Here is a 20,573-nt window from a genome sequence, read left to right on the forward strand (position 1 = left end):
ATAACGTTATAACTTGATTTTAAGGCTTTGATTCATGATAGGATGCACATGCTACCAGAGCGGCAAATGAAATGGAAGCTCTTAGCTACTTTCGTGTCGCAGGGACCGGTTTGGGGTCTTCCCTGATCTGGTTCCTGGAGTGGGGAGGAGAGAGCTCCGGGGGGCTGGGGGGCAGACCCTCGGTGGAGGCGGGCTGGCTGTGCGCGCTGGGGTGCCGCGAGCTCTCCCTCCTCCTGGTTTTACCCAGAACAGACCTGACTGCAAGTGCTCGCACAGACGTGAGAAACAAGGGTTAGTATTTCAGCACAACTTACACGACACTAAGTGCTAGTGACGGAAGGAGTAACTACAGGGTGTAGAAAGTTCTGGACGTGAGGGAGAGTGTGGAAGGGAGGAGGTGGTGTCATGAAATAAGGCTGGACGGGTAAGAGAGGGGAGGTCACTGACGTCAAGAGCTCTGAGATTTACACTGGGGATAACCGGGGGCCATTAAAAATTCATAAGCGGGACAGTAGGAGACCATGTTGGCGGGGAAATGTGACACCTTCTACACATTTCCACAAACTCTTTAAAATTTTTTTTCAATGTTTAGTTATTTTTGAGAGGCAGAGAGAGAGAACGAGCAGGGGAGGAGCAGAGAGAGAGGGAGACACAGAATCTGAAGCAGGCACCAGGCTCCGAGCTGTCAGCACAGAGCCCGACCTGGGGCTCGAACCCACGAACTGTGAGATCATGACCTGAGCTGAAGTCCGGCGCTCAACCGACTGAGCCACCTAGGCGCCCCTCTCTTCGTTGTCATTTTCAAGAGTAGGTCTAAGAGAGTTTTCCATCTGCGTCGCATGTTATGAACATTTCATAAATATTTGTTAAATGATACAATACATTTCAGTTAAACTTTGGTGATTTTATATTTGAATTTTTTTTAATGTTTATTTGTTTTTGAGAGAGAGACAGAGCATGAGCAGGGGAGGGGCAGAGAGAGGGAGACACAGAATCCGAAGCAGGCTCCAGGCTCCGAGCTGTCAGCACAGAGCCTGATGCGGGGCTTAAACCCATGAACCCTGAGATCGTGACCTGAGCCAAACTCTGGTGCTTAACCGACTGAGCCACACAGGTGACCCAGTAATTTTGTATTTGGAAAACGGTTGGTAAGAATGTGTTGCCTAGCAGTATCGAATTTGGAATATACACACAAAATCACGAAAAGTCGGAATTGTACACACAAAAGTAGCACGTCATAAAATATTTCAGCATCTTCAGGTATAATTCAAAAAGCTTGAGGTCCTGTTTAGTGGGTAATTTTTAAACTCTTTTTGGGTGTAATCCCATCATTGTGAGAAATCAATAAAAAGATTATTACCACGGTCATTTATTTTATCGATGTTCAGAAGCCAAATAAACAATGAAGTAAGACTTTCTGCTTGTCAAAGCTTTATGCATCTGTACACGGGGAACTAAAGCAACATGTGTAATTTTAAAAATCAATGTAAAAATTATAGTAACCAAGGGAGATTCTTTAAATAATCAGAACACTGTGAAATTGCTCAAAGCATGTTAATAACTCATCATTTGGAAAGCCCAGCTGAAATGTGGTCTGTGGCATAAAATACAGGGTCCCAGAGGACAGCACGGAAGTGGGGGGCCCGGGGCAGGACAAGCTCCGTGTTGTGGGCTCCCAGATCCTGCGGCACCACTAGGAGCTGGTCCGGGGTGGGGGTGGGGCAGCCTTGAGAGAGCAGCATGGTACTGAGGGCACCTGGATGGGACTGAGCCCCGCTAAGACTTCTCTCCAGACTTTGAGTCGGAGACCTCCTCGCCTTGGGGTCCAGGACAACCCCCCCCCAGGTAGGTTCCCTGGCCCTTACAGCAGCCGCCCCCGCCCATCTGGGGTTCCCCACCCAGTTCTCTGGTCTCTCCCGCCCTCAGCGTCAGGGGCAGCTTGTGACCTGACGTTACGTCGATGGTGCTGGCTTCTCACTGGCCCCATGGAGTGTTATCAAGCTTCCTCTCGTGCGGATCTGGGAGGACAGAGCCAGCCCCCAGTGGAGAGACTACTGTGTGCGATCAACTTCTTTCCAGGGGATTAGTTCATTTTATATGATTTCTCTGCTCAGGGCCTTTCCCTACTTTCTTTTCCTATGCACATTTGGCCTTTTTATCAGCCTTTTTCTTAATGCTTTGTAAAAATTCTGTATTAGGGAAATCAGCCTCATGGGATGGGAGTTGGAAAAAAGCGGTTCTTTTCGCCTTTTTACTTTGTGGGGGGATTTTGCCCTTTTTGAAGATGTTCATTCGTTGTGAGATGTAATCTTGTGACAATTCTTGGGAGTGGCAGATCTTTGTCTCTTGAGGGACAGGGAAGACTGATGAGGTGTTGCTGCTGTTTTGAGGTAACAAGGAGACGACTTTGTCTTTAGCCGTCTTTGAAGGTGGTTCTGAAGAAGAGGCTTCAGGACGTTTTGAGCAGTGAGCGAAGCGTGCAACTGCCCAGGGTCTGTGTGTGCAGCTTCCCACTGGACGACTGTGAAAGATGACACCTTTCACAGGTGTATGAACCCCATCGTATTTGTTAAAAACAACTTTCGTGATGTTAGAGTCGCCCGAACTATGAGCAGGAGTCTGCAGGGCAGAGGACGTGCAGTAGGGGGGTGGTGCAGCTTCCCAGGTGGATGGAGTGGGTGCTGGGACAGCCGAGGGGTGGCAGGAAGAGGGAGGGTCCTGTCATGCCAGGCCCCGTGTGTCATCCCGAGAGGGTAGCTCTGTCCCAGGGCAGTGGAACCTCTGGACCCCTTGACTCGGGAGCTATGGGACCTGTTTTTAATCTAATATATTTGTTAAATAGAAGACATTCTACTTTTTATTAGTTGAGTTCACTTTAACAATATCGCCTAACTTCTGGCATCTGCGAATGTGACCTCATTTGGAAAGAGGGTCTCTGCAGACGTTGTATATGTGAGATGAAGTCAGGCTGATCGGGGTGGACACACCCCAGTGACCTGTGCTCTTGTAAGAGGGAACTTTGGACATAAAGTGCAGACAGAGGAGGCATGTGGCGGGGGAGGGGCAGAGGTCACAGCGACGCAACCACAAGCCACGGGGCGCCGAGGAGGGCCAGTGGCCACGGAAAGCTGGGGTGGGGGTGGCCGAACACCCTCCAGGACTGTGGGGCCACAAGTCCACCCAGGTCGTGGTACTTTGTGATGGTGGCCCCGGGAAGGTCACACAGGCATCGAGCACCAAACACGGAGTGTGGTTAGTGCCAGTGGAAAGAAAACTACAACACAAAAACACTGGAGAGGGCATCTCTTGCCACTGGTGAGACCCTAGCAGGGCAAGCGGTGTGAACTGGCCAAGCTCCCGCGTCCGCTCCGGGAGGGGTGAGGACTCGTGTTGGGCGCTTGTTCCCGGGAGAACACGCCCACTGGGGGCCGGCTCAGAGCCCAGCCCACAGGGGGACTCCTGCAGGTCGTTGCGTGCGTCCGAGGACAAGAGTGGTGGTGGCACTTTGTGTTTCTTTTCAGGAGACGTATTCAATGCGAGCCGATGTTGGCTTGGACGGCAGCCCACATGGCCCCGGGATGTCACATCGGGTGAAAGAGCTTTTTGAAAGCCTAACCTTTGCTCAGATAAGTCACACTGAAGTTCAGTTTGATTCTGGGAACTTGACTCCTGGCCAACATATAAAGACGTATGTTCCATTTTCAGGATTGGGAAGTAATGCTTTGATAATTGACAGAGATTTAAAATGATCACCACAAATATTGACCCAGTGGTTTGCTTTGTTTTAATTATGAAGGATTTTTTTTATGATGTTTTATTTTGAGAGAGAGCATGGGTGGGGGAGGGTCAGAGAGAGGGAGAGAGAGAATCACGAGCAGGTTCCACACTGACAGCGGGGCTCGGACCCACAAACCGTGAGATCATGACCTGAGCTGAAATCAAGAGTCGCACGCTCCACCACCTGAGCCACCCAGGCACCCCTTGATTATGAAGGGTTTTGAACATACTGAAAAGGAGCAAGTACTACAGACCCACAGGCGCCCCATGAGGATGACAGACGTGAGCAGCATGGGGGATTTGCTTCAGGTGTCTCCATTCTTGCTGGAACCTGTGACGACACAGGTGAAGCTGAAGCTCCTTCCTCTCTTTTCTATCCCTGCCTCTCTCAGGTTCATGGGCGTCATTCTCGTGCCCGCTTTGGTGCCTTCCTGACACGGGGAGGCAAACCTCACATGGTTTTCATTTCTCAGATATTTTGTGCGTTTAAAACACATAAGTGACTAAAGAAATTGTGGTTTATATACACAATGGAATATTACTTGGCAATGAGAAAGAATGAAATCTGGCTTTTGTAGCAACACAGATGGAACTGGAGAGTGTTATGCTAAGTAAAATAAGTCATACAGAGAAAGACAGATACCATATCTTTTCACTCTTATGTGGATCCTGAGAAACTTAACAGAAGACCATGGGGGACGGGAAGGGGAAAAAAAAGTTAGGGAGGGAGCCAAACCATAAGAGACTCTTAAAAACTGAGAAGAAACTGAGGGTTGATGGGGGGTGGCAGGGAGGGGAAAGTGGGTGATGGGCATTGAGGAGGGCACCTGTTGGGATGAGCACTGGGTGTTGTATGGAAACCAGTTTGACAATGAATTTCAAAAAATAAAAAATTAAAATAAAAAATGAAAAAAATAAAACACATAAGTGGTATTAGACCACATTGCATCTTTACACAGCTTGCTTTTTCATTTCACATTTTGGTTTTCAGATTTATCTGCAACGTACCTGTTGCTGTAGTTCACTCATTTCAACAGCCGCTGTCGATGCTCTTGTGTAAATGAATCCTAGGCTTTCGTCTCCCTTCTGAGGGCTGTTAGGTTGTGTCTACATTTTAATATTAAAGAGTTTCCTGCGGTAAACATTCTCATATATGTCTGTGCTCATTGGGCGTTTTTATACTTAATCAACCTTCTTTGTTTTTAATGTTTATTTATTTTTGAGAGAGAGAGTACAAGCAGGGGAGGGGCAGAGAGAGAGGACGACACAGAATCCGAAGCAGGTTCCAGGCTCTGACCCGTCAGCACAGAGCCTGATGCGGGGCTCGAACCCACAAACTGCGAGATCGTGACATGGGCCGGTCAGATACTTAACCTACTGAGCCACCGGCGGACCCTTACACTTAATCAACCTTCTTGATTGGACACTTAGCTTCTTCCTTTTTGGTCTTTTTTTTTTTTTTTTGGTGATATATGCAATGAAGTCGATAGGTGTCTGTCCATCCTAGCCTTATCTCATAAATGATTTCATGTTTGCTCATTTCAACTATTTAAAAATTCCCTTCGTGATTTGTTCTCTGACCCTTATTCGTGTGCGCGGGAAAACGCGTGCTTCCGTGCGTGATTCATTTCCAGATGGGTGTGGGGTGGGTCGTAGCCACCTTTTTGTTAGTCATTTGTAACGTGACTGCCTTGTGGACGTGCTTGCTTTGATTCCAGTTCTTGGGTCTCTGCTGAGAGTTGCTGTGTGATCCGGCACGTGGGTGATTTTCATAACCGTTTCCGGCCTGCACTGCCTGACCGTTGGAAGTGTGTGTCCATTGCGTTAAAGCTTCTCAGGCATGCAGTTTCAATCTCCCGCAGACATACTCATTTTTAAAACCTCTCACTTAAAATACGTTTGAGACCCACAGAATGTTGTGAACCTCTCTGTAGACAGTTCTCTCGTATATCCGTCACTCCGCTCCAGCTAATGTCAGCGACAGACGTGGCCAGACTACACTCATGGAAACCAACGCTGTTAAGTGCTCTCCAGACCTGGTGTGCATTTCCCGCTTGTCCCTCTGATGTCCTATGTTCACACCAATCGCTGGCCCAGGATTCCGCGCTGAGTTAGCAGTCGTTCCTTCTGCCTGTCTAACCTAAGACAGGGTCAGCGTCTGTCTCTTCAGCCATGAGCTTGAGGCTTTTGATGGGACTGTCCAGTTATTTTGTGGGACGGCCCCATACAGGGTGGAACAGTGTTCTCCAAAGATCCGTATTCACCTAGAATCTCTGAATGTCATCTTCTTTGGAAGTAGGGTTTTTGCAGATGTAATGAGTTGAGTTAGAATGAGGTCATGATGGATTGGGGGGGGCCCTACCAGCAGTGACCGGTGTCCTTACGAGGAGGAGACTTTGGTCACAGACACAGACGCCCAGAGAGCAGGAAACCACTTCTTTATCTCCGTTTGCTGATGAGCAAACTGAGGCACACAGAGCAAAGCAAAGCCTTGCACCCAAGGTCGCGCAGTGGGCCCTCGGCTTCAGAGCCTCTGCCTGCGCGCCCTGGGATATGCGTTTAAAATACGTTTCATTTCGGATGGATAGTTAACCAGCCTTCTTCTGTTCAGCTTCTTCCTGGTGGATCTCTTTTGTTGGCTGCTACTTTTCTGCCATTATGTCTTAGTGTGTTTCCTCTGAGCACTTGTTACCAGGTTTCTTGGTTGTGGCTTCTTCTGTTCAAAGCCTGGAATTCATGAGGGCAACAAGAGACCGCAGGGAGCTCACCGCCATGCTGTCCACTGTCCGCGGCCAGTATGCCGCTTCTCCCCGTGGGTCAGAAGCTTTCTGGTTTTATTGAATGTGACTTCTGTCCGGGATTTATCGTTGTACTAGTCTGTGGGGGGAGGTAGAAGTCCTACTCCATTTTCCTGGAAGAGGACGTAGACAGAATTGGCTTTTGAAATTCAAATACTCTTCAATCAAGACATATTTTAGGGGGCGCCTGAGTGGCTCAGTCAGTTAAGCGTCCCACTTCGGCTGAGGTCATGATCCCACAGTTTGTGGGTTCGAGCCCCGCATCGGGCTCTGTGCTGATGGCTTGGAGCCTGGAGACTGCTTCCGATTCTGTGTCTCCCTCTCTCTCTGCCCCTCTCCTGCTCACACCCTGTCTCTCTGTCTCTCTCTCTCAAAAATGAATAAACATTAACAAAACTTTGAAAAAGACATTTTAGGACTTTTGTCTGTTGTCCTAATTTCCCCATCTCCTTTCTAAATTTAGTAACACTTGAGGCTCAGCAAGAAGCCTGGCACAGGAGAACCCAAGGCCTCTGGAAGTTCCTTCTCTAAGTTTCTCTCCTGGGAGCTCACACACATCCATAGCTTCACTCCTGTGGCAGGAGCTCTGTGCCAACCCTCTTTCTGATTTCTGAAATCACTGAAGCTGTGATCCCCTGGGAAACCTGCCCCACATGGTATTATCTGCTCCCCGGGCTCTCGACGTGAGTTTGGAAATGAAGCTTGGAGTTTGGAAATGAAGACTGATACGTGGTGCTTCCGCGTATCTGTCCTGTGTTGGAGCGTTTGTTGGCAGCTGGGCTCACGGAGGTCGTCCAGGAGGATCTTGAATTTTTCGAGGAAGTGTTATTCGGACATCGAGATATCTGTCGATACTCTTTGATTCTGTATAAATGGTGATCAGTGAAGACGCACAGACTAGCTGTTCTCACGTTTTCACATCCTACAGTGACTACGAGAATGGCTTTGGGAAGAAAGGTCAATTCGCGGGACACTGAGTGCCAGCTCAGAGCCAGCCACAGCCCCGAGGAGAGAGGCCACGTGGGGCCATGCTGTCCACCTCTCCTGACTCCCTTCCCCATCACCCAGACTAGCTGGCGACATTCATGGCATAATTATACGCATCCCCGTGCAAAGACTTTAGAAAGTTCATCTACGTCAGACCCTCCCAAGATCACCCCGTGAAGTCTACCCTTACAAGTCACTTAATGTTTGTCTGGGCCTCGGTTCCCCATCGCACGTGATACCTTTGAACTTGATTTTCTCTCTGCAAGCTCCTTTTCAGCTCCGAATTCCCGTGACTTTTCAGTTCGGAGGAAGGCAGTGTCTAAATGCAAGGTTGTGATCACCACTTTCTTTTTTTGTTGTATAATTACGGTTATGCGAGAAAAATGCTTCCTCTCCTCAGGCAGGGCTTTTAAAAATGCAAATGTAAATGTTCCACGTTATTTTTCTTTAATGCTGTGACTCCTTATAAAGTAAAAAACTAGCAGGATTATGAATACGTGATGGATTTTTGGATGCCTTTCCAGGATGTTCTTTACTGAGAAACAACAGACCGTAAGTCCTGTCCAAACACCACAGAAATTAATGCCTCGTGTGAATTGTTGACTGTTGCTTAGCATTTTGGCCAGAATCGGTGATTAAAAACTGAGGGGTATGAACAGAATGGACTTGAAAAATTGTGGAACTCATGACACTAAGTCCAATTTTTATTTACACGAGACTGGCCAAAACCTTGAAATTTACTTATAAATATTGGTTCCTGGTGAAAAACTTGTTAAATTCCTTTGCATCATAAATATTGGAAATATGTAAGGACGGTGTAGCGTCTCCGATTCCAGACTTTGAAAGGCTAGGGGAAAAGCTGAGTTACGCACGGTGATGACTGGGGAGCCCTAGCTTTGCATGAAGCTGGTTTTCCAGATAAAGCCTCCGCGGTTCTGCCCAGTGTGAGTCAGGCCTCCCCGTGGCAGTGGACACGTCTGAGCGCTGTGTACCCCCTGAATTGTTTTCTTCCCTCCACCTCACTCGTCCTCGGGCCCTGCTCTCCTAGGTACCAGAGATGGGCACGAACCCCCCAGCTCTGGCCTTCTGGGCGGTGACTGATGACGTATTCTGAGGTAAGACCCCCTCTGCCTTGCTCCCTGATTCTCTCATCTCCCGAAACTCCACGGTGTCTCCCTCTTGCTTGAAACGTCCCTCATTACTGCACAATCTCTATTAGAATTGGCAGAAGAAAGTCATCTCCTTAACTGTCTTGGGATTTCCATTGTCTCCACCCGGGAAAGGAGGCCCTCTGGCCCTCTGTGCTCTGTCCTTGAGCAGTGATGGGTTTTACTCCTTGGAATTTTCACCCCCTTACGGATGCCGACTTCTTTTGGCTTCATGATCTGTCCATTTGGCGAGCTCTGTGAATGGATTAGTGGTTTATGGAGAGATTGTCTCTGTTATATGGAGCCAGAGAATCTGGTCTGTTGCTCTCTTGTCTTCGCTTTTGTTTTTGTTTTTCTGTTCAAATTAGTTCAGTGTCATCGTGCCCACTGGGAAGTGGCAAGTTGTGTTTCTGTGTTTATGCTTGATCCATGGTTGAAATTTTAGAATGGGAGCTGTCAGCTTTCCCTCTGTGTGTGTAGACCGCAGTCAGAAAGGCCTTTGTTTTGGGGAACGTGGGTGGCTCAGTCGGTTAAGCATCTGACTTTGGCTCAGGTCATGATCTCACAGCTCATGAGTTCAAGTCGCGCGTCGGGCTCTGTGCTGACAGCTCAGAGCCTGGAGCCTGCTTCCGATTCTGTGTCTTCCTCTCTCTCTGCTCCTCCCCTGCTCCTGCTCTGTCTCTGCCTCTCAAAATTAAGTAAATGTTAAAAAAAATTAAAAAAAAAGAAAGGTCTTTGTTTCTCATTGTGTAAATGTTGGTGTTTTTTACCTCCAGATGGTATTACCAAATTAGATTATAAAGTCTCTGCATGAAGGCCTATTCTGATTGGTTCATAGATAAATAAGTGATTATATACATTCAATTCTTAGAAATTTAAGAAACTTAACCTGTAATTCTTTCAATGTGAAAAGTTGTTCTTAAATCAATTTGGAAATACTTCAAAAATTCTGGTTCACACAATTTTGATAAGTCTTTGGCAAACAAGACTAGTTTACTATTGTTTTAATAAAAACAAACCCTATTCTTTGAGCTGTCACGGTGAAGTATAAACCAAGGATGCATTTTGTCTCTTCTTGGGTATATTCATCCTAACCCTACATGGGTGTACGGACCGAGCGGGCTCTAGGATTGCTTCTCCTGATGGCTAATGTGGTACAAAATGGAAAAGGGAAGTTAACTGATATTTAATCATTATTCTGACAAACTTGATTTCCAGAGTAATTATTCCAACTTGAAAGTAGTTCTCTAGACTTTTAGGTATTTTGAAAATCTTGGACTGATACTAAATTCAGTTGATTGACGTCTTCTTTAGATACATGCATCGTTTGCAAGTCAGATCGAATACTGAAGTGTTATTAACTATGATTTACATTTCTACACTCTTCTTTCTTATTTGCATTTGCTGCAGACAGATGCCAGCTCTCCTTAGGTTAAATTTGTGTGGGTAAATGTCCTGCTGCACAGGACACACAGATCCGTGAATGTCCTCACCATCTGTGATGTCTGTCTGTCTGAGTCCCCACCTGCTTTACCTGTAAGAACATGGTAATAACACGGTGTTATTGGTCATGGTTTCAATTATCCTTTAAAGGGTTAGTTTTGTCACACGTTGCTTCTTTAACTTGAATTTAGCATTTTCTAAGCCAGTGGTTTTCCACTGGGGACTCATGTCATGAACCTATGTAGTCTTTTCAATATTCAGGGGTTTAGGACCTATTCCAGGATGGGAGAGTCTCTTTACCTGATATTCTTGATAAAGTCTTGGCGTGTTCATGATGCACTAAGTCAAGGATATTGTATGCTCTGTCTGAAGATACCTTTCTCTGTAAGAATTATGTTCATCCATTCTTACAAATTACAAACACTCCTTCTTTGAAAATAGCGTCAATGATTATGTTTATGGATCTTTTTTGTCTAAAACCCACTTGGATTGACTTTTTTCTCTTGGGTTGAAAGCCACAAAACAACTAAAGCCCTCGTCAGTTGTATTATTCTTGTAGTGAACTCATCAGATCGTTCACTTTTGAAAATTATTGGTAGTAAATAAACCATAGTTATTTTAAGTCTTTTGTCATCGAGAGCTGTTTGTTAATTTTACTCTGCTGATTTCTGGAAATTGCTTGCAATGAGATTCTGGCAAGAGCACTTCACCTTCTACAGAGGAGGGCGTCCACAGAGCCCGTGGACCAGCATTAGGACAGGCACTCGCGGGCACAGGCTTCCAACGGCATCATTTAAACCATCAGAGCTCCACTGGTGGCTGAGTCAGGACTTTCAGATTCCAGCGAAGAACAGATGGGATCCCGAGACTCTTAACTCAGGATCAAGTAGAACGAGAATTAATTAATTACAATAGGACTGGCCAAGCTGATGAGGGATGACTGTGGGCTTTATTTGGAATATGCTTGATGCTTTCGTGGTCTGTTTTCTGAATGTGCAAGAAAGTTCTTTCTCCTTCCTCTAAGAGTTCTACAATTTATAACAATCTGGTAGACCTTGATTTGTAATCTGCAACAATCACTTAAATGACATCGTGTTCTCCCTGCTGGATGCATCTAGCATGCTGAAACATTTATGGAGTCTTCTTAATTTCATGGCAATATGGTTATCTTTACGGGTTCAGTAAGAGTCTGTCCTCATGAAAAGGGCATGATTGGAAACACTGGTTATGCCACTGAGACTTTGACTGGAACGTCACATTTGGGAACCATGCTCGCCGAATCACATGGGACCAGATGTTTCCAAGGAGCTAAGGTCCACCTTATAGAGCTGATGCTTCAAAGTCCTCTTGGCAAAACTTGTCTGGTACTTTGCTCACCGGGCTCCAAGCCTCACAAGTGAGTAAGGATGGTCACTTCCTGGAAGACTCAGGAAACTTGAGATAGTTTGGAGACCTCAAGAAGAGAGGAGTTCATCTAAATCTACATGTTTTGCAAGTGAAATCTGATGCAAGTTCTCGGCTTAGCTTCCTTGCGTCAACAGTGTGTTTTTTTTTTAATGTTTATTTTTGACAGAGAGAGAGAAAGAGAGAAAGAGACAGAGCATGAATGGGGGAGGGGCAGAGAGAGAGGGAGACACAGAATCCGAACAGGCTCCAGGCTCTGAGCTGTCAGCACAGAGCCCGATGCAGAGCTCAAACTCATGGACTGAGAGATCATGACCTGAGCCGAAGTCAGACACTCAACTGACTGAGCCACCCAGGCGCCCCAGTGTCAAGAATGTTTTGTAATCCAGTCTGAGGGTCCTTAAGAAAACCTCTAACAAAGCATCTTAAGAAGGCCTATATGGAAAATTACCATTCTTATAGCACCTAGGTAAAAATAAATGAAGCCAAGTCTAATGAGATCAGTTTTATTTTGTGAACAAGAATAATCTTTCTTTGAGATTACTTTTGATCAAAAGGCTGTAGAGAGACATTTCGTATTTCAGTAGAAAACTTGCACCTTCTGTAACACCCATCCTTCTGAGTTATCAGATCCTTGTTCATTGTCTTTGAACGATGTTATATTTTGTGTAAATTGTGGTTAACTGACGGATATGCAAACTCTTGCGTGGTAGAGATTTAGTTGGCTTTTCTGCTTGTGGAAAAGACGGATTTAAGGCCTGGCTGCATTTGGACTGACTCCTGTTGCCCAAATTGCCAACTCTTGCCAAATTTGAAATGTCCCCAGGTTCTTTCCCATTTTTTCTCATTTTCCCCTGATTTGAAGTTACTGAGGACTAAAACCCGACTGCCACTCCCGCCTGGGTCTCCAGGGTGCCCCCAGATGGCACATTTTCCCAGGATATGAAGGAGACCTGGTAGCTGAAGTCGATGACCCGTGTCAACCTGAAAATTGCCATTTTGATGAGTCCAGAGGTTTTGACCCAGTTCAAACAAAAGTGGGTAAGGTGGTTTCTCTCCAACAGTCACCCTGACTTCATTTTATTTATTTATTTATTTTCAACGTTTATTTTTTATTTTTGGGACAGAGAGAGACAGAGCATGAACGGGGGAGGGGCAGAGAGAGAGGGAGACACAGAATCGGAAACAGGCTCCAGGCTCCGAGCCATCAGCCCAGAGCCCGACGCGGGGCTCAAACTCACGGACCACGAGATCGTGACCTGGCTGAAGTCAGACGCTTAACCGACTGCGCCACCCAGGCGCCCCCTGACTTCATTTTAAATGGCTCCAATCATGTCGAATTTTTACACCTGATTATGCATCGTCACTGTTTTCGCTGACTGGAATTCTCTCTGAACAAGTCGCCATCTGGCTACTAAGGTGGTTTGGTGAGATGCCCTCATACAAGAAGTGACCAAGACCATGGACAATATGACCAAGAATATTGACAGTCTGCCATCAAGAAACTCAGTAAATGAATATTTTGTTTATTGTGAATAAATGGAGATTTTGCTTGTTATGAGCTCAGTATCTGTGAATGAATGATAGAATGAGCAGTTTTCTGTGGGCGTGTGACACAAGCCAGTGGTGCCTTATATTCCATGGAACAATGGCTTCTTCTGGCTTGTTTTTGGATTATATACCTAGTACCTGGAACAGATCTGGCTCATAGTGGTTATTCAGTAAATCATGGTGGAATGAATTAATGTCAATACAACCAAAATAATCATTTTTGATAGTCTGTTTGCCAGGACTTTTATTTTTTATTTTTTAAATTTTTTTTAGTGTTTATTTATTTTTGAGAGAGAGAGAGAGAGAGAGAGAGAGAGAGAGAGAGAGTGAGCAGGGGAGGGACAGAGACAGAGGGAGACACAGAATCCAAAGCAGGCTCCAGGCTCCGAGCTGTCCACACAGAGCCCGACGCGGGGCTCGAACTCACGAGCTGTGAGATCATGACTGAGCCAAAGTCGGACGCTCAACCGACTGAGCCACACAGGTGCCCCTGCCGGCACTTTTATTAGTGAAAGAAACCCAATTTGACCCAGGTAGATGAAGAGGAGATTTAATAAGATAATAAGATGTAATGAACCAACACAAGGGTCGATCTCGTCACAGAACCCAGAACAAGAAGGACAAGGATGCCAGGAATTGGAGAGCTATTGGAATCTCTCCCTCTTTTCCGCCATCTTGGTCTCCCTCTACGTCAGCCCCCTGCTATCTGCCCTGGCCTCTGAGCTCCCTTGAGTTTTATTACGGAGACAGTCAATGGAGAGAGAGGCTCTTCCTACTTCACAGGGAGTGGAGTCCTCTTTTCCAGGCCAGGCTGAGCACACAATCACCTGGTCTTAAGCCAGCCCAACCCCCATCCCCTCAACCAATCCTGGGAGCAAGTTCAAGTAGCGGCTCCTGCAGGGGTCCTATGGATAGAATGTCACTGGATAGTTTCAGGAAATCGGGGAGCTGGTCCCAGACCTGAGGGTGCTGGGCAGATGAGACAATGCATGGGAACCACGCAGATCTTCTCAAAGTCCCTAGTGGTGAACGGTAAGTAATTTCACAGGACAACTCACTTCTTTAGCTATGGAGGGATTACTCTTCTTGGTGGGCACAAGGAGAAAATCACGTTGCTTAGAATACAGTGTTCCATGGGATCCACTGAGGTTTTCCTTCCTCTGGGTGAGACACAGGTAGCATTTGGTTTGAAAGTCTTTCCAGCTGAAAAGAATCCTGTCTTATTCTATATGACTCAGCATATGGGGACTCAACAAGCATTTGCTCAAACACTGGGAAGGAAATCCTACCTGGGTTTGCAGATACCCCGGTGACCTACCTTTAGAGCTTATAACTATAGTAAAAAAAAAAAACAAACAAACAAAAAAAAACAAAACAAAACTTTGCAGACATAGGATTTACTTGCAGTCAAATCTTGCTTTGAAGTGTTCAGGTCAATGATTTTTAGTATATTTACCATCACTGTGATCTAATTTTAGAACATTTTCATCACACCAGGAAATAAAAGCCTGCCCATGAGCAGACACTCCCTATGTGCCCTCCCTGCACCTTGCCCTGGGCAGCCATGGGTCCACTTTCTATCTTTGTGGACCTGCCTGTTGTGGCCATCTCCTATAAGCGGAAGCATATCATCTGTGATCTTCTGTGGCTGCTTTCTTTCCTGCAGCCCAGTGCTTCTGATGTTCATTCATGCTGTGGCACGAATAGGGAGTTCATCCCTGTGCATTGGCCACATGGACTCTATTTTATGGACGGACCACCTTCGTTTACATCCATTAATAGCCTCTGGGGTATTTAACTTAGGTGTAGATTTGAGTTAGCTACTTAATTTTATTTTTCCATAAAATGGCACCTACCTCAACATAAAGTCACCGCCTTCTCAGTGGAGAGACGTTTGACCTACTTTAGATTTACCTTAAAAATAATTATTTTACATCTTTTTTTTCTTTAATGGTTCTCGCCTCTGAGCGCTAACAATAAATGCAGAGGGTGGAGGGAACACCTGATGGTTTTATTTGATCACTGTTCCCGTTTTTAAGTTTCGTTTTGCTACTTTATTATACACTTGTTTTGTGGCGATTCATCTCAAAGTCCTTTTCTTGAAAGAGGAGATATGTAAATAAGTAAAGATAAAGCATTTTAAAAAATGAGGAGTCCCCTCTTCTGTGCTTTGCCCTGGTTTAGAGAATATGAGTTGATTAAAAAAAATTTTTTTTTAGATATAGTTATAAGCTGTAAAGGTAGGTCACCGGGGTATCTGCAAACCCAGACAGGATTTCCATCCCAGGGTTTGAGCAAATGCTTGTTGAGTCCCCGTATGCTGAGTCGTATAGAACAAGGTTGTTTGTGCCAACGTATGATGCTTCGTTATTTGTAAAAAAACGTTGGCATTTCTAAAGCAAACTAACACAGTCCTGTACTTTTCTAAGAATGCCATTTTTCTGGGAGCTAATTGCTTGAGTTGTGTGATGATTTTTCCCAGAACGTAGATTCTCCCTGTAAACGTCAAGAAGAAATATTTTTAAAAAAATATGCTGACTTACTTGTTCCCACAGAATTTCACATGGAGGTAGAGACGCAAAAGGGCATTTATGCATGAGCACTCCTCCAGTCTCTCATCCATGTGTAACAACACAGGCTGTGATGTGTTTTCTTGGGCCGTTCAAGAACCTTCACAAGCAACATCTTTAGATAGAAGACTTCTCTCAAAGATATGTAGCTACGTTCAATATTTTTGCTTATACAAGAAACTCAAGGTGTTTCTTGTTGTGTGCACGATGCTGTGATTGGAATTGATAGTAACTGTGATATTTAAAATTTAGCTCCCTCCTTCCAAATGGTGAAGTCAGCTTTTATAGGACTGTGAGCGTGAACACAAGTTTTAAATGCAAGAGTAATTTGGAGAAAACATACTAAAAGTGTCAACTTTTCATATGGCTAAGGGAAGGATAATAGGAAGTTATAATTTTATTGATCGTGATTTCATAGTTCAAATTTTCATCTTCATGGGACATTATAATTCTTCATGCATTTACCACCTCACCGTGTGTATCCTAAGCTGTCATAACTTCCACGACCCTACTTTGAAGATCCAGACTTGTCTTTCCCAATTCTACCCACTTATGGATGCACGTTAGCGATGCACAGGCTCGATTTGGACCCTACTGCCCACCTGAGTGTCTTATCTCTGAAAGGGGGTTGCTTTCTGGTAGATTACGAGATGTTATTAGAGGAACACAGGCGAGTCTGTTCCTGAGTTTCTGGAGCCTGGGCCCTTGGGGAGTGAGTCCCTGGAGCTGTGTTGTCACGCCAGCCATCACCACGGTGGTCACCAGGCATGTGTTCAGTAAGAGTCATGGCGCTGTCCACTGGCAACAAGCGTGTGTCCTCGATTCGACTTTCACAACCAGTGTGCAACCTCTTCTGCTCTTTTACATCCATTTTCCTTATCCCTGGCTTGTTGTAAATCCCTAACTGCTTCTAAATCCCTGGCTGGTTCTAAATCCCCAGGTGGTTGGAAACGTCCTTCCCCCGGCTGGTTCCCACCAGGTGAGACCGTTCAGGCCACGGCCCACGGCAGGCGCGCTCCTGGAAACCGGGGTCACGGGTGATGGAATCAGGTGCCTACCCAGTTTCTCGACCTTCTCAGCAATCACGCTGTGATCACCTTATCTCTGAATCTGCAGAGACTTGTCGGCCATCTGCTCCTCCCTGGGCCCCATCTTCTATGCTGAGATGTTTGTTCTGTCTCCCCCGGAATCTGCCCAAAGCCGTCTCACATCTTCCTTCTCCATGGAGCCCGTGACGAGCTGGGGTAACCGGCCGTCTGTGTCCTCGGCATTTGTGATGGCACTTTTCACCTTTTGGGTACTTCCTGTGGGTCGGCACTGGGCAATAACACATTAATACTTAAATAATACTGTGAAGAATATGTCATCATCCCCACTTTGTAGAGGAAACACTGAGGGTCACGTGACTTTGCCCCCAACGCTTACGCAGACGTGCATTTCCCAAAAACCCTCAAAGCTTGAGCATGAGGGCTTCTCCATCTATGAACTCCTTTCTGGGCCCTGTACCTGAGTTGGTATTCGCAGTGTTGACTCTTTCTCAGAGATGCCCCACTGTTGTAGCTTCAGGCCCCAGCAGGTGGGTCTACCTCCACGTGCGCACCGGGTCTACACTAGCGTGGGCTCGGGCAGCCTGGGGGTGGAGGCCAGCGCCCCTTCCCTCAGCCCTGTGAGCTCGAGTTAGTGAGGACGACGGCCCAGATGCCGGTGACCACAGACTAGACACGGCTCTCTCCTGGGGGCCTCGCCTCCCCCAGACGGAAGGGGAGAAAATGGGGAAACATTCTTGACTTGACCAAGTCCCCAAAAATTGTTCCCAGGAACAACACCCCTTTAACGCGCACGGTGAGCTTTGAGGCCTACCTTCAATTTCAGAGAAAAAAATGTCATTTTTGCAAAGCTAACTCTGTGCCTGTGACATCTGTCCTGGGTCCCTGGGCACATCGGGTCACTTGGTCCCTGAGCACCTCTTTACAAGCAGGATATCGTCAGGAGCATTCTATAAACGAGAAGGTATAGGGGCTCTGGCTGCTTCAGGCCCGTGTGCGGTCGGACTCGGGTCTCGTGACCCCTCTTCTGCATTCAGTGAACCCTAATGTCTCGCCTTCCCCGTGGGCTGGACCTTAAGGCAGGTGGAGGATGTGGGGACAGCACAACCCTTGTGCACTGACGATGTGAATGTCGACGTTGCGGCCTCTCTGGAGAGCGGTGCGGAGGGTCCCCCACGCATTAAACACAGAACTACCATATGGTTCAGGGTATTTATCCGGAAGGACTGAAAACAGGATCTCAAAGAGATATCAGCACTCTGGTGTTCACTGCAGCAACGTTCCCCACAGCTAAGATATGGGAACAACGTAACCGTTCACCTACAGATGAATGAAGAAATAAGACACGGTACATCCAAACAGTGGAATACTATGTAGCTTTAAAAAAGACGTAAATTCAGGGCACGTGGGTGGTGCAGCGGGCTGAGCATCCAACTCTTGCCTTTGGCCCAGGTCATGATCTGACAGCTCGTGAGTTTGAGTCTCTAGTCAGCTCTGCGCCGAACGTGGAGCCTCTTTGGGATTCTTTCTCCCTCTCTCTCTTCCCCTCTCCCCCACTAGTGCATGCTCTCTCTCTCTAAAATAAAAATAAAATACAATAAGTGTTTGAAAAAGAAGGAGACTGCAATATTCAAGAACAGGAACGAACCTTGGGGATGTGATGCTAAGTGAAATGAGCCAGTGACAGAAAGACCAACGCTGCTTGATTCCGCTGAGAGGACTGATCGGAAGTGGTCACATTCCTAGAATCAAAGAGGGGAAGGGGGGCGGCCGGCGGCTGGCGAGGGAAAGGGGGAGATGATAGTCAAATGCATAAAGTCTTAAATAAGATGAGTGGGTCAGACATCCGTGGTCCAACTGTGGGAGGGGCTCCTAAAATTTGTTATAAGGGTAGATCTCATGGTAAGTGTTCTTCGCGCAGGAAAGAGTGAGAACAGAACCCATGTCCAAGACCCTTAAACCCTGCAGTTTCCTCTTCTGGTCAAAGCTGCTCTGCAATTTTTTGAGGGCGGTAAAAGCAGGAAGGGATCGTAAGATGGGCCAGAGACGAAGCAGGGCTTTGAAAACTCAAATGCATCTTGAACATTCAAATTGGGGGTCCGGCGTGAGCTATCCAGGTGTGTTTGAGCTATCTAATGGTGGCGGGGGCTCGGCGGAGGGCTCCGGGATCAGGTGCCGATGTGGAGGCTGGCTGGGCCAGGCCACGGTCATTCTCTGCCTGGCGAAGCCCAGGGTGGTGACAGAACCAGGGAAGCAACCCAAGTGGATCTGGGTTTAAGAAAAGGGAACATGGTTAAGTGTGGATTGCAGGGGGATGTGGTACAAAAGCGAATCGGGGAACGATTACCGAATCCTGGACAGAAAATGAAGGTCAGTGGGTGAGTGACTGTGGAGACAGGGGTGAGCGTTGGGGTGAGTCCAATTTAGGGTGACTCCCGGCTCCCGGCCATGGGGACCAAAGCTCCGGCATGTGGGGCAGTCAAGGCACAAAGAAACTCGGTAATGTGCCCCTGCAGATTTTTAAGCCAGTGCCAGAAAATGAATGCCAAGAACCCCCAAATATGAAAGTCCCTTCAGAGGGACTTTCCTGCTCAGGGAGGGACCCCAGCCCTGACACCGGATGGGCTCATGAGCCCTTGCGGAAACGCCTCTTTGTTCTGTCTGTGCCCCACGGGCCACTTGTGCCCGGAGAGCCTGGCGTCTCTGGTCAAACACGCGCACGGAGTTGGCTTTTATGCAAACAAACGTTCTCTGGGGGAGGGACACCGAGGGCCCTCACCCAGCCCATCAGATGATGAACGTTCCAGAGGCCCAGCTGGTCGGTGGGGTGCACGGGCCTCACAGACAGCCTTCGTTCAAACGCCACCACACGTGCAACGGGGCAGTTCCCGTGTCCTGGCTGACAGCGATAATCCACGTGGGGATCCAATGCCCTGTTTTGGAGGAAGGCTTGTGTGGCCCGTGGCTCACGGAGCACGTCCGTCCAGCAGTCGGTCTGTCAGGGGCACATGGAGTCTCGGTCCCAAGGCGCTCATGAAGGGCACCCGAGAGGACCAGAGAGAGGCAAGGGAAGCAGAGCAGTGGGAGAGGTTCAAGGCCCCCAGAGGACAGGCTGTCGGCACTGCCTGACTTGTCAGTACTGTTTCAACAGTATGTTAGAGGACCGCAAGCCTAGCTTGTATCCAGAACCTAAGCAGGACGGGCGGACCCTGCCACCAGAAGGCACATGTCACGGTTCCCGAGAAAATGCTCAGCCCTCCTCCCCTGAGAAACATCTCGGGCGGGCCCCTCACCCGCAGCCCACCTTGCTTACGTGGCTGTGCACAGGCCAGCGAGGATGCCGTGGGGAGCACCGAGATGAGGGCGTGCTTCTCGACCGCCCTCGTCTGTTGCGATAATGGGGAGCCCCAAGCTCCGGCAGGCCCACCGGACGGTTCCAAGGTGTGCCGGGGGCCCCTGTGTCTGAAGGTCCCCAGGTGTCAAAGCAGCGATTGTCCTGGACAGGGTGGAGCGGGCAAGGGAGATTTTATTCCAAGCCATTGCTACAGAGGAGGGAGGCAGACTGAGCTCCGTGCCACGAGACCACGGGTGGGAGGGACTCGCATGCCACATAAGCCACCTGCATTCACCAGCTGGCCTCACCTTGTAAACCTCCTTGTTTCTTTGTTAGAGGACGCAGTTTTTGCAACTTGAAGCAAGGCGCCCATGGAATTTAGGGGCTCTGCAGAGGTGGGGGGGGTGGGGGGGCTACATTCCTTGAGGATAACATTTCTTTTTTTTAAGTTTATTTATTGAGAGAGACAGAGGAGACAGCAGGAGCTGGGGAGGGGCAGAGAGAGAGAAAGAGAG

At 47.4% G+C, this 20,573-nt stretch overlaps 1 long non-coding RNA gene across 1 annotated transcript in view; it reads left to right on the plus strand.

Moving 5' to 3' along the window:
- Positions 1-20,573, plus strand: part of LOC147575708 (uncharacterized) — a 37,127-nt gene that overhangs the window by 12,151 nt on the left and 4,403 nt on the right. The gene's annotated exons all lie outside the window — the stretch shown is intronic.

This window comes from Puma concolor, chromosome D3, assembly GCF_028749965.1.
Source record: "Puma concolor isolate L17-30 chromosome D3, mPumCon1.1.hap2, whole genome shotgun sequence".
NCBI classification, from domain to species: domain Eukaryota; kingdom Metazoa; phylum Chordata; class Mammalia; order Carnivora; family Felidae; genus Puma; species Puma concolor.